General features: G+C 40.8%; 1 protein-coding gene across 2 annotated transcripts in view; it reads left to right on the forward strand.

The window, feature by feature from the left end:
- Nucleotides 1–487: 487 nt before the first annotated feature.
- Nucleotides 488–19,042, forward strand: part of cdh11 (cadherin 11, type 2, OB-cadherin (osteoblast)) — a 148,809-nt gene continuing 130,254 nt past the window's right edge. For both annotated transcript variants that reach the window (XM_008429073.3, XM_008429074.3), the window contains exon 1: nucleotides 488–990. The gene's annotated coding sequence lies outside the window, so the exon portion shown is untranslated. The remainder of the gene's footprint in view (nucleotides 991–19,042) is intronic.

Below are 19,042 nucleotides of genomic sequence, written 5' to 3' on the forward strand. Positions count from 1 at the left end.
CAGCAGCTGAGAGCCTCTGAAGTAAGAATCATATCCTCCGTTTTCATTGGTTGAGAGAAATTAGAGCTTGTTTTCCATGCAGCCAATAGCAGCTCAGTCTCCCGCTGCTCCTCTCCTCTCATTGGCTGCCTGGGAGACCATCGGTATGTCCAGCAGCAGTGTGGAGTTGCTTTCAGCCTATTAGGACAAACAACTGTTGCATGAATGACCCTCCTGTTGGCTCCCTGTGTCCAGAGCGCCGCACCAGGGTGTTGAGTTGATTTGGTCATAAAGAAAAGAAAGATTTTAAGTTTTAATTAGAACAGAAACATTAAAATACGAACCAACACTTTTTTCGAGGGGTAATTTTACATGTTGGGTTTAGAGAACTAATCCAGAGTGAAGGTTGCCCTCCACCGGCTGGCAGCGCGGCTCGCTCCCCTCCCTCCTCCCCGGCTTCCCTCGCCTCCCTCCCGCCTCCCTCTCTCGGTGCAGCCGCTCTGCCGCTCCGGTTCCCTCACATCGCTGCTGACTCTCTGGGAGAGAGGACGGAGGAACGACACGGACTGGATTTTCATCCCCGAAGGAGGGAGGAATGCTCCGGTGATTCCCTCCACCACTCCCACCCCGTCTCTCTCTCTCTGTCCCACACCCCACCGGACACCCTCCTCCTCCTCCTCCTCCTCCTCCTCCTCCTCTTCCTCGCCTTCTCTCCTCTCCATCACTTCAGTTTCGGGACCTTATCCAGACGCTCGGTTGCTCCGGCTGCATTTTCTTTTGTAAAAAAAATCAAATAAAAATCATCTCAGAACCTGCTTAGGTTTTTTTAAAGCTTCTGTTTGTATCTTTCTGGCCCTGCGCTCTGGTTTCCCACCTTTCCCGTCCAAAAGCAGCAGAACATTTAACCCAGGGCTTCCAGTAAGTGGATGTGTTGGACATCAGAAGAAATAGCACTTTATGTTTTGGAGGAAAAATTCCCTTGGAGAATCTCAGGAGTCTTTCATGTTCAAGGTAAGAAGCAGCTTGATTTTTTCCGGGGTGTTTTTATTTGATTTATTTTGATTGTGTTCATATTTCTTCGTGCCATTCAGCTGTTTTATTATCTCCTCTGGGGGTTTATGGCGCAAACCAGTTGAAAGGTTTTGGTTCCCGGGATCCTACGGAGATTCTGGTTCCGCTCTGGATCAGCACTGCAGATGTGATCTGGATCCGGACAGAACATTTCATCTGAATCCCAACAATTGTCTTTATTCATCAGTGGCGGGTGTCGGTTCGATCTCCGAGCCGGACTGACGCCTGACTCCCGGCTCCATGCGTTGCTGTTGGACCAACTTTCTCTTTTTCTTTTTCTTTCCCCGACGCACAAGTTTTATTCAATTCGGGCCTAAAAAAACCTATTCGGCTTGGATGCATCGAAGCAAAAATATTGATTTATTTAGGGGAGAAAATAGCTACTTTTATGACTTTTACCCAACTTTATCACAAAACACCTCTTAAAAAATAAAAAATAAAAAAAAAAAAAATATATATATATATATATATATATATATATATATATATATATATATATATTGCTGCTTTATAGGTTAAGAGCAATACATGAAATTGTTTCCCTAATTTTTGGTATTAAAATCGACTTCAATAATTGAGCTTCGTCTTTGCCTGGAACTCGGAGAGTCTCGTCTGGCTCCCGGATCATTGGACAGTTTTCAACTCCGACTCCCTCCGCTGCTGTTGAGCAATTTGAATTTTCTATCTGGTCTGGATATTTGGGAAACAGGGGCACTGCCAGAAAGTTTTGAACAGGGGCTCACCAGATGTAGGCTGAGGGTGGCCACAGTTTAAAAGCAACAAAAAAAAAACTTAACAAAACTTGCCCTCTGCTAAATTACAGCCAATTTGACACTGTCTGGACAGGGGGAACCAGAAAATATATAGAGCAGACCTTTGCCCCCGTGACCCCCACAGTGATGTTGTGGTAGCAAAAGGTTTGCAGTTATCCATCTTTGTGCAGTTTAAATATCTGTCACCGACTTTATTTTCAACATTTAAAAAAAAACAAACACAAAAGCTTCGCCTCTGTCCTTTTGTCGCTCAGACAGTTGCAGTTTGAAAATGATCCCCCTCCCATTCTGCCACCAGCCCCAGAGCCCCCCCCCCTCCACCACCACATTTTTACCACCCATCCCTTTTCCTGTTCCTGTTCTACCCCCTTTTTTTCTCCCCTCTGCCGACTCTGCCTTGCGCTCCGGTCTGGTGGGAGCCATTGAGAAAATCATTTGCTGCTGTTGTATTTTATTCGAGCGAGAAGGTTCTCACACCAGCAAGCCCTTTTTGTTTTCTCTTGCAAATATAAAAAAGGCTTTGTCCAACAATTGAGACACAGAAACAAAGAGATGCTTAGAATGTTTTTTTTTAGAAAAACAAAATCTGTCTGAATTCTTCAAAGCCAGACATCTTTTAATACTTTGTTGAGATTGACTGATTTATACTCCATGTTTCCCTTAAAAATAAAGACTAAAGTAACATTTTAATGTACCAAACCTTTCTAATTCTCTTGGTACTCATCCAAACACAACACAGTGAAAGTTTGACCTGATTCTTCAAATCCATGGTTAGCAGCTTGTCTCCCATTTCAGTCACCAGTTTTCTTGTGGACGTCTTTTCTACGCTATGAATAATCATTTAGACTTAGCTAAGATGGAATAAAAAGGTAATATCTTCTTCAATATCTTCTGCGTTGTCCATTGGCTGGACGTGTTGTACATTTCTCCCACACTGATGGATAGGAAAAGTTAGGCTTGACATTTGCGATTCTTTGAATTTTGGCCGCCAACTGGATTCACAAAGTCAACGACCAAAGAGGCTTTTTTTTTAACTAGCAGATGGCGTCAAAGTATTTTGGAGTTTAGGTCACTTCATGAATTCCAACTCATGTGTAATTGAATCTACTTTTACATGTGCATACAATTTTGAATGATTGGGATTCTGATACCCATTTGGGTCAACTGTCTTTATGAGATATTAAAAATCTGGTGAAAAGTAAAGCTAAAACTAATACCGGTGGATAATATTTTATGATGATGCGTAGCCACCTAACTGTAAGTAGATTATAGAAAATGATTTGTTTGTAATAGGATATGAAAGGTTGCAAACACTGTGACGTAACGCCAACGGTCAATGGCACCTATTGTCACATTCAAGAAATCTGAAAGTCTGTCTGTATGGCAAAACAAAACTGTGAATGTTCCAAACTACAATTCCTTCTGGACTTATTTCACAAAGCCACCTTTAAGGATGGTCAAGTACAAAATGATGTGTTGGTAAAGATGGGAGCTGATGAAAAACACATCGAGTCTCTGAAAGAGTCTCCACTACAAAATGTACAGAGACTGTTTTAACCTGTTGGTGCTTAAGTGGTTTGTGGCAAAAAAACCCAACAAGATTTAAATCTCAAGCCTTGGCAGACAGAGTGAAAAAAATCAGGCCTGAATAGTAAATCAGCTAAATTTGCAATTTTCCACCAGGGAAAAACCCAGATTAGTCAACTTCTTTGACTTATTTTTCTTCCTGCGGTTTTACTCCCAAAATGACTTTGTTTGGAGTCATTTGGTAAGCATCTGGAGGCCAGAAAACAGAAACAGGACATGTGATGAATTTTAGAGGATGTGGTGCGCTGAGTAGAAACAACAAGGTACAGGATCAGAGAAACTGATTTAGGTTTTAAAAACCAGAGCGTGACTCCCATCAGGATGTTGGGAGAAGATGAGGGCAGCGTGACTTCTGTCCGTAACGTCTGTCGTTCGGTTCTCCATACGGGCGTCGTTTCTGTCTGAGCTGGACGGAAAAAGAAAAAAACACAATGAGAAGCTGTCTGTCTGCACTTAGGTATCTCAGGACAGAACAGCTCCAGCAGAAGTTGGTTTTCTTTTTCATATCTGTGAAAGTGATCGTCTGGAGGCAAGACAGACGCTTCGATATCCTCACCGCGAATCTTCACGCCGTGTTTAAGCTGAACCGAACGTAGAAATGTTGTTTGGATGACAGAAGAAAGCGGGGTGCGGGAGACGTATCAGATTCTTCGCTGATATTCAGTTGGGAAAAAGAAGCAAAAAAAAAAAAAAAAAACGACACAGTGTAACACAGAAATGTCATCAGATTTGCTACTTTTCATAAGAGCCGTTTCAAGAACCTGGCAAGGCAAATACTCTGCAGTATTCCTACCAGTTAGCAAAGAGCCGACGTGTCAGTCTGTATTCCTGCTGTAATATTGATTGAGGCACTGCACAAAACAAGTATTTTGTGAAAAAAGAAACAGTTCTCTACTTCACTTTTTACTTCTATTTTTGTTGCTTTGCTGTGTAATTCTGACATTTATCACTAGTGTAACATTCAGTTGTTTTTTTAACCTGGTTCTAACATTCAAAGGGTTTACAGCCAAATTAGTGAGGTCTTAAACCGACTGAGACTAAATGTCTTAAAGGGAAAGGAAAGTCAACAACCTTTTCCTTTTTCAATCATTTGAAAGTCTAGAAACACTAATGAGTAAGAAAACGGATGGAGAGAGAACAGACAGTAAAGACGGCTGGAAGTGTTGAACCTTGTCCAGGTACCAATAGAGGGAGCCGTTGAGCTGCAGGCTGCTCTGCTCTGCTTCTTTTCCTTCTTTCTGCTCTTTCTTTCCAATTCTTTACCAATCTCCCTCTCTCAGATCAGAGCGCTGGTCAGGGAGATGGAGAGGTAGTTAGGCTCCCCAGGGATACAGGATTCAATCTGCACGAACTGCCCCAAACTCTCTCTCACACACACACACACACACACACACACACACACACACACACACACACACACACACAAATCCAGTCTGTCTGGATAAGCATGTCCACTGTGAATGGTTTCTGTTACCTTCACATTCACATTACCTCCCAGTGAGAGGTGATAGGAGGTGTGTGTGTGTGAGGGATGTGTGTGTGGGGGATGTGTGTGTGGGGGGGTCTTTTCAAGGGGAATTGAGTTCTGCTGCTGCAGTTCTTTATTTTGTTTTGCTGCCATATCTGAGTCCTCGGCTCTGACAGAAAGCAGAGTCACAGTTACACAGCAGCTTCTGTTTTGCTTTTATGTCAGACTATTTAGAGCAGAATAGTCATAGACCAGTTAGCGGTAAGCTTTTTCAAAAAGTTACCGTTTCAAAACCACAGACATTTTTCATTCTGCCATCCCTCAAGTTAACAGACCGATTTAGACTCTGCCAAAACTAAAAATGTGTTTCCTTTTCCCTCCCAGTGCGATTGGGAGTTCTCTTAGCTCATAGTCACACACATCATATAGGCATAATCTTTTTTTCCCCATGTGTCTGATAACTACTGTGTAACTGAGCAAAAATTTGAAGTTTCCAAGCTTTATATGGAAGAACAGAAATGCCACAAGTCCTATCAAAGGAAACATCATTCTTGATCTTGCAAGGAGACACATTTCTTGCTTTTTGCTAAGTATTGGACAGGCCTTAAAGTTCTTGAAATAAAATGCCAGACTGATGAGTAAAATCAATTAACCCCTCCCCCACATGTTGATGCGAAGTGGTTGTTAGGCAGCTGAAAAAAAAGCAACTGTTCTTTTTCCACTGTATGTAAACTAAAAGAGTACAACAGAGTATTAGGGCCAGGCTAAAAAAAAAAGGTTTTTCATTTTGCTAGTCATAATGTTATGAGAACATAGTCAAATATGAGAAAAAAATAATCAAATCATATTACGAGAATAAAGTTATAGTGATACATGAATCGTCATTATGAGAATAGTCATATGTTAAAATAAAAATAATACAAGAAAAAATCATGATTATACATGGACAAAGTTGAAATATGAGAATACAGTTATAGTGTTACGTGAATAGTCATTGCGAAAATAGTTGTATTAATTATACGTGAATAAAGTTGTAAAAATACTAGAATAAAGTTAAAATAATTCCATACAGAAGTTATAGTGTTATGTGAATAGTCATTCTGAGAATAGTCCTATGTTAGTCAAAATAATACAAAAAAGTTATAATTATTAATAAAATTGTAATACCAGAATAGTCATATGTGAATAAATTTGTACATCAAAGTCAATAACTTGAGAATAAAATCATAGTAATGAGAATAAAGTTGTAATTATACATGACTGAAATTGTAATAATACAAGAGTAGTCATAATAAGATGAAAATAAAGTTGTAATAATGTGAGATTAAAGTAATAAAATGATGACAGTGACATTACCAGAATAATAATAAAACGGGATTACACTCCTGATCAAAATCTTAAGACCAGTCAAAAAACTGCAATGTGCATTTTGCACTATTGGATCTTAAGAAGGTTCTAAGTAGAGCTTCACAATGTTAAAAGAAGAAATCAGCGCAAGAGACAAGAACTTTTGAGCAGCGAATTAATTGAAAACTGCATTTAAACTCAAACATGATTTTTTTCAGCTGATCAAAAGTTTAAGACCATAGCTCAAAAAACCCCAAAAACCCCCAAAACAGAACTCAACATGTCAAAAATGGACTCCGTAATGAGTAGCTCCACCATCTTGTTGATGACTTCAAACAATGGTCTAGGCTTGATGCCAGTGTTTCCAGGAGGCCAGTGGGAACGTTGCTCCAAGTGTTGAAGATGCTTCACGAAGAGCATCCACTGTCTGGAACTGATGCCCATTTTTGTAAACTTCCCTTGCCATCCATCCCCAAATGTTCTCAATTGGGTTTAGATCTGGGGAACATGCAGGATGGTCCAAAAGAGTGATGTTATTCTCTTGGAAGAACTCCTTTGTCAGGCGGGCATTGTGAACTGCAGCATTGTCCTGTTGAAAAACCCAATCATTACCACACAGACGAGGGCCCTCAGTCATGAGGGATGGCCGCTGCAACATCTCCACATAGCCAGCTGCTGTTTGACGCCCTGCACAACCTGAAGCTGTTCCATTGAAGGAAAACGCACCCCAAATCATGATGGCGCCCCCACCACTGTGCCGTGTAGAAAACATCTCAGGTGGGATCTCCTTGTCATGCCAGTAACGTTGGAAGCCATCAGGACCATCAAGGTTACATTTTTTCTCATCAGAGAAGACAACTTTCTTCCACCTTTCAATGTCCCATGTTTGGTGCACCCTTGCAAAGTGGGCCGACTTTTTTGTTCCATAACCTTCAGGATCATTTAAAAAATGCAAAATGTCTGTCTTACTGCGTCCAACCTCAGCAGCGATGGCACGTTGTGAGAGGCTTTGCTTAGCAGCTCAACAATCCTACCAGGTTCAAAGTCAGTCAGCTTTTTTGCTTGACAGTGTAACAGTGTAAAGCAGTGGTCCCCAAACTATGGCCCGCGGGCCGGATCTGGCCCACCTCCACATTTGGTCCGGTTTATATGTGGAATTTTCTTCAACCACCAGGGGGCTCTTTAGCAGGAAGTGTGTCCTGTAAACTATGGGTGCATGGTGCATTGCTGCCATCTGTTGGACTTTTAAGGAACTGCTTGACTTATGTTATTTAGTCAGAACGGTTGTTTGCTAGCGGTAGAGCAGATGAACACGTGTTTGTTATGAACGCAGCATTCCAGGTCGAATTCTTTGAAGCCTGTAAGTAGCAGCTTATACTTCAAAACGAGCCTTTATGTTAACATATGAGGAATTCATATGTTAAAGTTACTTTCCCTCAATGGAATATATACTAGTCAGTCCCAGTGACCGTTTCACTAACGGTTTTTGCCCATGTGCTTTCTGGGTAAAAATCAATCAAGAACCCCCCCCCGTCAACAATTTCCGGCAGCCCAGGTGATAAACGTGTTACACTTTTTCTGTTACAAACTGACTCCGGCCCCCAGCAGAGAAGGGAAAAGTTATGTGGAAAAAGTTTGGGGACCCCTGATGTAAAGACTTGACAGAAAATGACATGGAATCCAGATTTTTGCACAGCTTTTGGCTTTTAAAGACTATAGTCTTAAACTTTTGATCAGCTGAAAAAATCATGTTTGAGTGTAAATGCAGTTTTCAATTAATTCGCTGCTCAAAAGTTTTTGTCTATTGCTCTGATTTTTTCCTTTAACATTGTGAAGCTCTACTTAGAACCTTCTTAAGATACAATAGTGCAAAATGCACATTCTTGCAATTTTTTGACTGGTCTGAAGATTTTGATCAGGAGTGTATAGTTAAAATAATGCAAGTACATACTCATAATATTACCAGAATATGATTGTCTATGAGATTAGGAAAATTAAATATTTAAGAGAATTCCTCCAGGAACATTAACTGTGCCAACCTGTCGTCCTCCATCCATCCATCCATTTTCTTTCACCCTTGTCCCTCAGTGGGGTCAGGAGGGTTGCTGCTGCCCGTCTCCAGCTAACGTGCCGGGCGAGAGGCGGGGTCACCCTGGACAGGTCGCCAGTCTGTCGCAGGGCAACACAGAGACACACAGGACACACAACCATGCACACACACACTCACACCTAGGGACAATTTGGAGAGACCAATTAACCTGACAGTCATGTTTTTGGACTGTGGGAGGAAACCGGAGTACCTGGAGAAAACCCACCATGCACAGGGAGAACATGCAAACTTCATGCAGAAAGACCGGGAATCGAACCCAGAACCTTCTTGCTGCAAGGCAACAGCTCTACCAACTGCACCACTGTGCAGCCCCGTTGTCTTTTATATGGATCCAAATACCAAGAAAAATGTTAAATTGACAAATTTTTGTTACATGTAGTAATAAATATTTAAATTTAATTTAGCACCTGTTACTCGTTCCGACAATGTTGCATGTTTTTCTTTAAAATTGCATTAAACCGTAAAACCATATTTTTATTCAAGGTTATACAGAGAGAATTTCATTCTGACCCACGTTTAGAACTGAACCGGTTAAAATGTTGGCATTGATTTATAACATCCAGAGTGCAGTGGGATTATGTTTCTAATCTTTGGTCTCAGCCAGATTAAATGACAGAGTTGCTAATTAGTGTTCTTGACCTTTACTCCTGGGGAAAAGGGAGAAAACGAAGAGTCCAGATAAAAAGAGTGAGGAAATGATTTTCTGCTGATTCTCGCTCAGCATTGTTGCCACGTTACCATACTTCCCTTTCTGTGCCACAAATTCAGTGGCGTCTAGCATGAAGTTTGTATATTTTTCTTTCTTTTCTGGTGCTCATGTGGTTTCAGTTATTCTCTCTGTGTTCTACATGAAATCAACCTGAAATTACTGCCCACGAGTTGAAGTTCATGCACTCCTGTGTTTTCCTTCCTTACTTTTTTTCCTTCTTCCCTTCTTCACAGTCGGGAATGAGTCCAACTTCTGAGAGCACAGAAAGGACAAGAAATTAATCAGACATGAAGCAAAAATCAGCAAATGGGGAAACGTATCGAATTTGCTGGACTCGGATCGGATAAAGCGGCAGCGTGATATTTTTGTGAAGCCGTCCAACGGCCGCGTTGAGCAATAAGCAGAGTCACAACGTAGTCGAGCAGAGGGTGGGGTCATGGGGGTCGTTGGGGTCGGAACGTAGAGCAACGAACTGACACCATCACTGGAGACAAAGACTGAGGGTTCTCTGTTTTTAAAAAGGTGTCGGTTCTTCCACGTTTGCTCCTCTAACCTTTTCGGCGTAAGGAAGGACTTGGGCCCGGTTGTGTGGATTTATCACCAGGGGACGGCGGCTGTGGTGCCACTGCAATAACACGCCGACCCGATCGATGTTAATTCAGGATTAACGAGTGATTTTATTGACTGGCGTATTGATGATCAGAATACAGCTTGGACAGGTTATTGATCCAAGTACAATGAAAATGGATTACTTGGGGTAGAGAGGCGGTATTGACCAGAGCAGACTGTGTGCATGCCTCTACATAAAAACCTGAGTATTCATGTATTTCTAATGCGGAAAGAGTGTTTTTATTTATTGATTTATTTGGGGGGAATGTGTGTGTGGTGCGGATCTGTGTTATCAAGGGTCATTTGTTTTCCCTGACAGTCGCTTGGTGCCGTCAGGTGGTGGCTGATCTCATGACACCAGTCACATGACGGGAAGAGAAAAGAAAGGTTGTTTCTTCATGCATCATTTTAACCACATTTGTGCTTTGGTGCCGTTTTCAGTGGGGAGGGACGATGAAAAACGATGAGAGAAGGAGCTAGTGTGAGATGAAGGTCAAGAAGAAAGTTCAATTCTCAATTATAAATTCTAGAAGGTCTTTTGTTTTTTGGGGTTTTTTCCTTTAGCTTTCTGTCATCATTGCGATTATTCCGGATTGGGGTCACTAAGATTTTCTTTTTTTATAATTTTTTTTAAAGACCAATTAATATTTCACAGCTGAAAAGCCATGTGCTTTGACAAGCTTGTCTGAAGAACAGCAGAGTGAGCGTAAAAGAGAAAGACAGAGAGGAAAAGAGGCGAGTTTCTGCATGCGGGTCAAGGAGACATTTAATGAGTCGTTTTCTTCTCATTATTCTGTACAATAATTAACTGCGAGCGCGTGGCTGTGTGTTCATTTTGTCTTTTGCAGCCACCAGCGGAGCGGTCATTCGTAATGGTCTCAGCTTCTCAATCTCTGACTCATTATTAAGAAAAATATTTTAGGGTATTATAATCCAAAAAGCTGAGTTTGCACTTTTATTCTAGCATGGAGCGATAACAATAAAACTAACTGATATGTTCATGTTCAGCCTTCTCTAGGACCAGTTGACATTTTTGTTTGCTCATTTGTTCAAAGTTCACCTTGTAAAAATCCTGAGCTAATTTCACACAGAATCGTTTGTTTTCCTCCGTTGTCATGGTTACAGCCAACCAAAGAACATGATTTTCTACTTTTTGACACCAATACTCCCCAAAATGAATGTTTTGGAATCTTTATTAATCCATGAAATAATCCATGAAACACTAGCACGTAGGTAAATTTGGGGTTATATTCTAGAGAAAAATACTGACGGGTGTCTACTGTACCGGATGTTTACCCTCAAAGACCAGAATAGAACGCCATTGGTTCGCCTGTGGACTCTCCACTGCGAACGCTTACCTTATAAATAACTATTTCATTTCCTTCTTAGCAGTTTGACTTTGCAGATGTAACACATTTGTAGAGGTGACCCGTACAGACAGACAGTAAACGCCTCATCTGCTTCGGCCCATGCTGTTCAGTGTGTGGTAGTGGCTGGCAGACCTGCTCCAAACAGGTGTGTGTACAAGGAATTTCATTTCACACCGCACATGCTGACACAAGCACACAGGGTGAAACTAGATGTTAAACGCATAGAGGGGAGAAAAAAAGCAAATGCTGCGTAGCTCTTATCTGATTATGATACAGACGGCGCAGCATCAGAGGAGTGGATAGATAAACAGGCTGATAGGTAGTTTTACTTTGTGGGGAAATTCTGAGCCCAAAAGCATCGCAAGCATGACCTCTGTGTGGTCAGGAGCGTTTGTTATCTGACCATTATGTTTCTATTTTTGTGGCTGAACTGGGGGAAAAACAAAAGTGGGTGTCAGTGTGCAGACATAGCTGCATAATGAGCACTCGACATAAAGCTGGAAGGCAGAACGTGCAACACATTGTCGCCGAGCCCCTTCCCATGTCATGTTTAGAGGAGGAGCTCAGGAAAATAAGTGGCTTAATCGCCAGATTACACGGCTCCGTTCCTCCATTATTTATACTATTATCAATAGCATCTCTAAGCTTGTGATCTGCAGAGAAGAATTCTCTGGCGCTTGTTGCAGGATGAAAAGTGAGTCAGCACCAAATTTTCCAAGCAGCAGGATGGTTTTCGATTAGCTGGTTACAGCAGCATTGTGTTATAAGAGGAGTGAATGTTTAGACATGTTAGATGAGAAAAACATAATCAGTAGTTTCACTCTAACATTAAGAAACATGTAGAATATATAACTGCTTTTATATTTTCAAAAGCAAGTGTTGTATCCACTGAAAATACTAGACTCCCAAAATTCATAGGGGTTAGGAACCATAGCTGAAATCCAGGAATACTCAAGGTCCCATCTAAAAACGTTTATCATTGGCTCCTTTAATAGTTCAGGCCCTATATATACCCTAATTAATAAGCTCAGTGGAACCATCTTAGCGCTACTGTAGAAGCTAACCTCTACGGTCTTTCTGGTTTCCGCTCTTGATGGTACAGCCAATCAGTGCCAAGGAAAATGCTAGCTAAAGTCGTGCTAAGTAGTATTGCGTTCAGGTTTTTCAGTTCCCAAAGTTGTCCTCTCTTTCAAAATGTCATAGCATGTGCTTAGTAAAGCAAATACATCCTCAGAGTGGTGGAAAGTTAGGGAGAGAGTCTGTTATACAAGCAATTCCTAACTTATCAGTCATCATGTGTATTTAGATTCTGGTCCTGAGCAGTCCTGGTATTTAGTCCTGGTATTTAGTCCTGGTATTTAGTCCTGGTATTTAGTTGTTGTCCTTAACTTTGAATTTTGGTCTACAAACCTAAAAGGTATAAGCTGAGATTAATTATCGTTTTTCTTTGTTCATTACAACAGGGCTGAATGGAGAAACTGAAAACTAGCTTACGCAGTAAGATAGCTGTTAGCCAGGCAGTTTAGAGCACTGCATGATGTACTTACTGTATCTCTGTCATAAAGTGGGGTTGAGGAGTGACGCAGAGACCCAGGTTGTAAAGGAAATGATGAATTTAATGATGAAGCTCACTCAGTCCGATACAGGCGGCGCGGCAGAGAACATAGCACACAGCTAGTTACCGGTAGCAACTGACATACTGAAACAAGAGCTAGGCAGACCAGGACTTCTCAGTTCCACTGGAGAGCCGACACACAGCTCTGACATTCGACAAGGATCCGACAAGAGACTAAGACAACAGGTGGACTTAAATACACAGGGAGGGTAACCAGGGAACGAGACACCTGGGAACAATCAACGGGGAAGACGCAGAGACAGAGACTCAGGAAGGAAACTGAACACAAAAAAACCCTAAAAATAAATACACAGAAACACGGATCATGACAATCTGTCCATACTTTTTAGTTGATCCTGTTTGTTTCTTCTTGTGTTGTGGTAAAACAGAAAATATCCAGAAGGAAGAAGACCCGTAAAGAACTTTAATCCAGACAGTTGAACATTTTAGTGGCTTTGAAACCACAACCCTTGTCTCTGAAGGCCGTGGACGTTGTCCTTACACGGCCTTCACACACATTAGACTGAAATGAAAGTGTCAACACGCTTCACATGTATCTGCTGCAAACAAAAAGTGATTCGTTTTTCAAAATGGGTTTTCTGAATGCAGTCCACCTTTGCCGACTTTATCAGTGTCACAGAGAGAAATTCAAGATGAAGCCTCTTACCATCTCATATTCTAATATTTCAAAGTCAGAGTGTGTGTTGCTAACATTAACCAGTCAGCCTGCTGGCGAGGCTCGCTCTGCTGTCAAAGAAACGCTTTGATCACACTGGGACTTATCTACCAGTTCTCATCCACTCCTGTCTTTCTCTCTCTCTCTCTTGTTCCCTCTCATCCCTCCATCCCTCCTGTACTTCTTCTCCCCCCCTCCCCCCTCCTCCCTCCTCTGTGCTCATCCTGTGACGTGGATGAACCCAGCAATATGTTCCCAGAAACAAACCTGGCTGCAGCACAGATGCATTGCAAGCCAGTCTCCCTCATGAATATGCAATGTGACGTAAACACTAATAGAGGCCTGCTGCGTTGTCATTTAACACGTTTGCTAAATTAGCCAGACGCTAAACAGGCGCAAATTACAGACGTCTCTTATCCTGCCTCATGAACCAGCCTCCTTCTCTAAAACTTCCCTGTGAATCACAGGTTCATCTTGGCGAATACACTGCAGAGGTGTTATCCTTAATCCTTCATACACTCCTTACACACACATACACACACAACTCCTGTAAATACAAGTCTTCAGGACAGAGCTTCACAGCAAGCTTGACCTCTTTACAATAATAACTTCTTTTGCTTCCAACTGTCTCATTCTGTTAGTTTTTCTGTCTCTTTGTTTGTATGTTATTTTTTTCTCCTTATTTTTTATTTTTATTCGTTTTTCCTATTATCTTCCCATTCTCTGCTGTCTTTCCTCTGACCATGTGTTGTCAACCATGATTCTAATCATTGGAAAGTCTTTGTCTAGGAGGCTAAGCTTCCCCATTGTACAAGTTTTGCCAACTGGACTCAGATCATTTTTAATGTTCATTTTTATTTTACTTCTTATATCCACACATATCCGGACTCCATTTCCTGTGTCCATTGGGTGAGAGGCGGGGTGACCCTGGACGGGTCACCAGGGCATCACAGGGCTTGTTAAAAGTAAATATTGGATGTAATTAGGGTGCAGTTTTCTGGCCGATCACCGACCTTTAAAAAGCCAGTCCTGCCAATGCTGATTTCTTTTTTTTTTTTTTTTTTATGGTCTGAAAAGTTGCTAAATCCAGCATCAATGGTAAGTTGGCAAATGTGTTGACCATTATTAACCATGCACATGAATCGGTCAGTCAGGTTGATGTGTATGTGTATAGCACATTTCAGCAACAAGACAGTTTGGTTTAGTTTCCAGTGCAGATATTTTAGGACCCTTGAAATAAAATGGCTGACTGATTTGTCAGATCTGCCCCCCCCTCTGTTCCTTCCTTCTATTTGGCTGATTTGAATTCGCCCCATGCGTCACAGTCTGATTAGACTGTTCCTGTCCACCAGGCCACAGCAGTGACACGCCAGCACTCCGACATTATGGATTCTGTGTAAATCTCTGAACTTGAAAATATTTACTGAGAGGCTTTTTCTACAAATGAAGTTTCTTTAGGGACCACAACAGCTGAAAAGCTGAAAAACATAAATACTTGACACCCACTCTAAAATCAATTAAAGCTGTGTATTGTAGTGGTTCAAACACCAAACATATTGTTAAAATGGAAAGTAGAAACCGTCTTGGCTCCAACGTAGAAGCTGCGGTCTTCCTAAACCCCGTTCTTGGTGAACCGCTCATTTAAATAGGGAAGCAAACCTCTTTTTAGATATAAAGTATATATACTGCTCAAAAAAAATAAAGGGAACACTTCAGTGTTCACTTAAATGTTAAAGTGTTCCCTTTATTTTTTTTGAGCAGTGTATAACTAAAGGTATCTTTTGTCAAAACAGGCCTGTCTTGTAAATTATATCTTGGATCTCAAAGAGACAATTTATATAACAGAATGAGTTTGTTTGAAACGACCAAGAAGAATCATGATAAATTCATTGTTGCTTTTATAATCTGAAAACTAAACCAGGTTTTTGTGACCCTTGAGTATTTTGAACTTGGCAGGTTTGGCCGACTTGGCAAGAAGTTTGGACATCTCCAGTGTCCTTGTTGGACACAATAAATTGTTCTGTTTTGTGAACAGCTTGACTGCTTCTATATTTCTCTGGCTGCCCCTGCATCTCAATCCCTGACCATGAGTCACGGTTTATAGAGCATAATTCATACAAACTAACATCCCTTTTCTCATCCGACTTGTCATCTTACCTCTGAGCTTTTTGTCTGCAGCTGCATGTGAAACGTAGCACTTCTTTTTCAGATATAGTTGCCTCCAGAACTGGGTATTGCCCCCCCTGGTTTTTAATAGTAGAGTGAGAGATTTAACAGCGTAGCCATGTACAAAATACACACAATAAGTAACGATCACAATTAAAACCAAAGTTCATTCGGATTTTTAAGCCATGATAAGAACATCCAAATACCTTTAATAACACATTAAATGTGGTGTAGCCATTGACCTCTGCTGCTTGGGGATTTTGATCCATCATTTAATCTTAATTAGTTTTTAAAAACATATTTCAGTAGTTAGTGAGACATGCAGACAGATACTCTGGTCAGGGTTTATTTTAAAAGCAGTTCCTTTGAGTCATTTTACATAAGAGTTTTCGGTGTTTATTTAAAGTGACATCGGATTTGTCACCATCATGTCTATTTTTATTGTGACGGTTGCAAAAGCAAATTCAGTCAACATTGTTTATACTCTAGTGGCAAGGTTGAACAAACAAGGTCAGTGCTGGTGTGTGTGTGTGTGTGTGTGTGTGTGTGTGTGTGTGTGTGTGTGTGTGTGTGTGTTAGTGGCAGGGGGACTGAGGGGTCGTTGCATGTTGCCTTCATATGTAGTTCTAAAGCTGATCATGCAAGGTCAGCATTAGAGTCTTTGCGCATCCCGTCCACCTGAGTGTTAGCATCACCAGAGCAACAGATAAAAGTTATTCCAGGCAGCCTGTCGGCAAAAGTCCACATCATCCGAAAGGTGAGAAGGTGAACTCTAAGCTCTCTGTGAGTCAACGCATGATGGCTACATGGCTGTTGCCTTGATTTATCTGTATAAGAAGCAAATGTACCTCCAAAGGGGGAGGAAGAAGAGGAGTGGAAAAAAACAGTAAAATGTTTCATAAATGAAATTCAAATAGGCAAAGAAAGCATACATGTTTTCTATGTACTCAAACGATTTGAAGTTTCACGTCTAAATGTTTGGCCAGAACATTAACTGAGGTTCAGAGTTGTTGCTTGAAAAGTTAGAGGTTTCTTCAATAACTGTCTTCTCCAAGTTCAAGTTGGGTGTCACATTGATTTACAGTTGATTTGTGCTTCTGATTTTATGCTGTAAAATCTACGTTGTATGACTGCTACTGCGTTAGAATGCATAAAACGAAGAGAACTCGGTTGATATGGACAGTTAGCCTCGTCACTGAGTTTTAGCTTAGAAAATCCAAATCTGTTGACTTGGAAGACAGTTAAGTCAGGTTGGACATCTGTTATGTAGTATTTGGTCTCTGAGGTTGTATTTTCCAAGGTGCAGTTCAGAAAACTCAACAGGAATACATCTTGATTTCAAATCAGAAAGCTTTCCACCAGCTATCAAGTCAGAATTTATTATAGTTGCTGTGTGTACAAATGTTTAGATAATTAAGCGTCTGATATGCTATGCCATATTACACCCCTCTCCTATTATATTTCTGTTTAAACTCGATTAGTAAACGTAATACAGTGGATCCTGATTATTTGTGGGGGTTAGAAACAATGCTAAGGAATAGCTAAAATTCATGATCCATCAGATCGCCTCTAAAGCTGCTATTTTAGTTGTTCACATACCAAATACTTGATAGAGCACACACTGATATTTTATTCAACAAACCAACAATCTTTAGGAGCAGTTTGGAGCAATAAGAGCTGAATGTCACCTGTTTTTTTCTCAAAGTGAAAAGAAAAAAAAAATCAAAGAAAATATATTGCTACCACATTTTGAGGGAGGAAAAAAAGATATTTTTGATTTGTGAGGATTTCAATTTTCTATTTATATTTCAACTACTGTATTTTTCAGAGGCATTTATTCAAATACCTCTGAAAGTGTGAAAAAAAAGTAGGTTGAGTTGCTGAAGGTCACCTTCCTCCTGCCTCCTGATGTTGAACATTAAGAAATGAGACGCTATCTGCTTCTTTAAATGAAGTTTTAAAAAATATTTTTATTCCTCTAAACTTAGGAAGTAACATCTGGTCGTCATTCATCTCAGCTTCTATGGTTGCTCAGGCCATTTGAAATTGAGACTACAGGCTTGGTGAGGTAAGAGATTGCAGTTCAGAAGAACAAAAGGCTCTCTGTGTTAACCTGGAGAAGAGGGAGGGGAACTGGCACGGCCATGTGGGGAACGAAGAGGGGGGTTATTGTTGAGTAGCAACCGTGTCCAAGAACTGAGTCAGAACGCAGAGGACGGGGAGGGGACGGTTCGCAGGACACGATGTCTTACCGCAATGACTCTGTGCCGTCCGCTTGTCAGGGATGTCGGCGGTGTGTCAGTGGTTCCAGGGCAGGTCAGGTGAAATGTGATGTAGAAGGGTAATTAGGGTCAGTACACATGCGTGATAAGTGCAGTGGTCTGCAACACTGCTGACCAATTTTCTTTTTCCTGTCTGCCAAGGTAAAGGCCACATTTTTGTAATGTAAGGAAATAAGTATTTCAAAACCTTTCCACATATGTGACATTTATTCTATACTATTTTAACTATGAATCAGATCTGTTTGAAGATGGAAAAAAATAAAAAGTGAAAACTTGGTTCCATGAGAGTAAACAGACCTAGCGCTTCGTAGACTTTTGATACAAATTTATGTGAAGCCACTTCCGGTTTAGCCTGACCATCGTCTTCCTACACAGTTCCGCTCGATTCTCATTTCCCTTCAGTGGAATTTCTCCCATTCAGCTCAATTTCTGCACTTCTTTCTTCATAGTAGGGGATGGTTGTTTAAAGTGCACGCAATTTCCAACAAGCTACTCAGTGCAGCTTTCTTCATGGTACATATGTCAAGGTCAAATGATAGCCAGGCCTCCAGGAAGCAATTGTTTCACAATAGCTGATGGTCCAGACCTTCTGAACGAAGCAAAGAGCAAAGTGATGGTTTGTACCAAACCTTTTCTGGTATGAATGTAGCCAAAATGGCGTTTGTGTCCACCTAATGCCAGTTCATCCATACTCTGCACATACTGCAAATCATGTTAGAACTACTTTGCCACTCTAGTAGTTGTTAGATGTTACTTTGCCTAATCCTGCTAACTCTCATACAAAATACTTAGATTTCTATATTTTCTTAGGTATTTTCAAATGAATAGCTATTAATGGCAATAAAAACACAAATGATAAGTCAGTCCTTTGTTGAAGCACAAAATCATTCTTACAAAACCTCGGTTCTACTATGGTGAGAACCTTGTGATATTTTGCAACCTCCCCAAAAAAATGATATTAGCATATAAGATGCAAATGTGGAAAAGTCCAGAAAATCAAAATATGACAGTCGAGTCAGAAAGTCTTCAGCTACATATTACTATTTCAGCTTTTCTATTCTTTACTGTCTTCTGAACAAAGTTGTTTATTATCCAGCTCAACATCACTGGAGAAATTTCTCATTATATGCAGGAAATGTTTAGAAGTTTGGTTTTAACAGGACTCTGTAGACCTTTGAGACATTGTTGTGTTGATACAGAGCAGCAAACTCAGCCCTGATTAAACAGAAAATATTTGCTAAGAAACTTTAAAAACTACTTTTTTTAAAGACAAACGTGGG

This window comes from Poecilia reticulata, chromosome 15, assembly GCF_904066995.2.
Source record: "Poecilia reticulata chromosome 15, P_reticulata-male-v2, whole genome shotgun sequence".
Classification (NCBI taxonomy): Eukaryota; Metazoa; Chordata; class Actinopteri; order Cyprinodontiformes; family Poeciliidae; genus Poecilia; species Poecilia reticulata.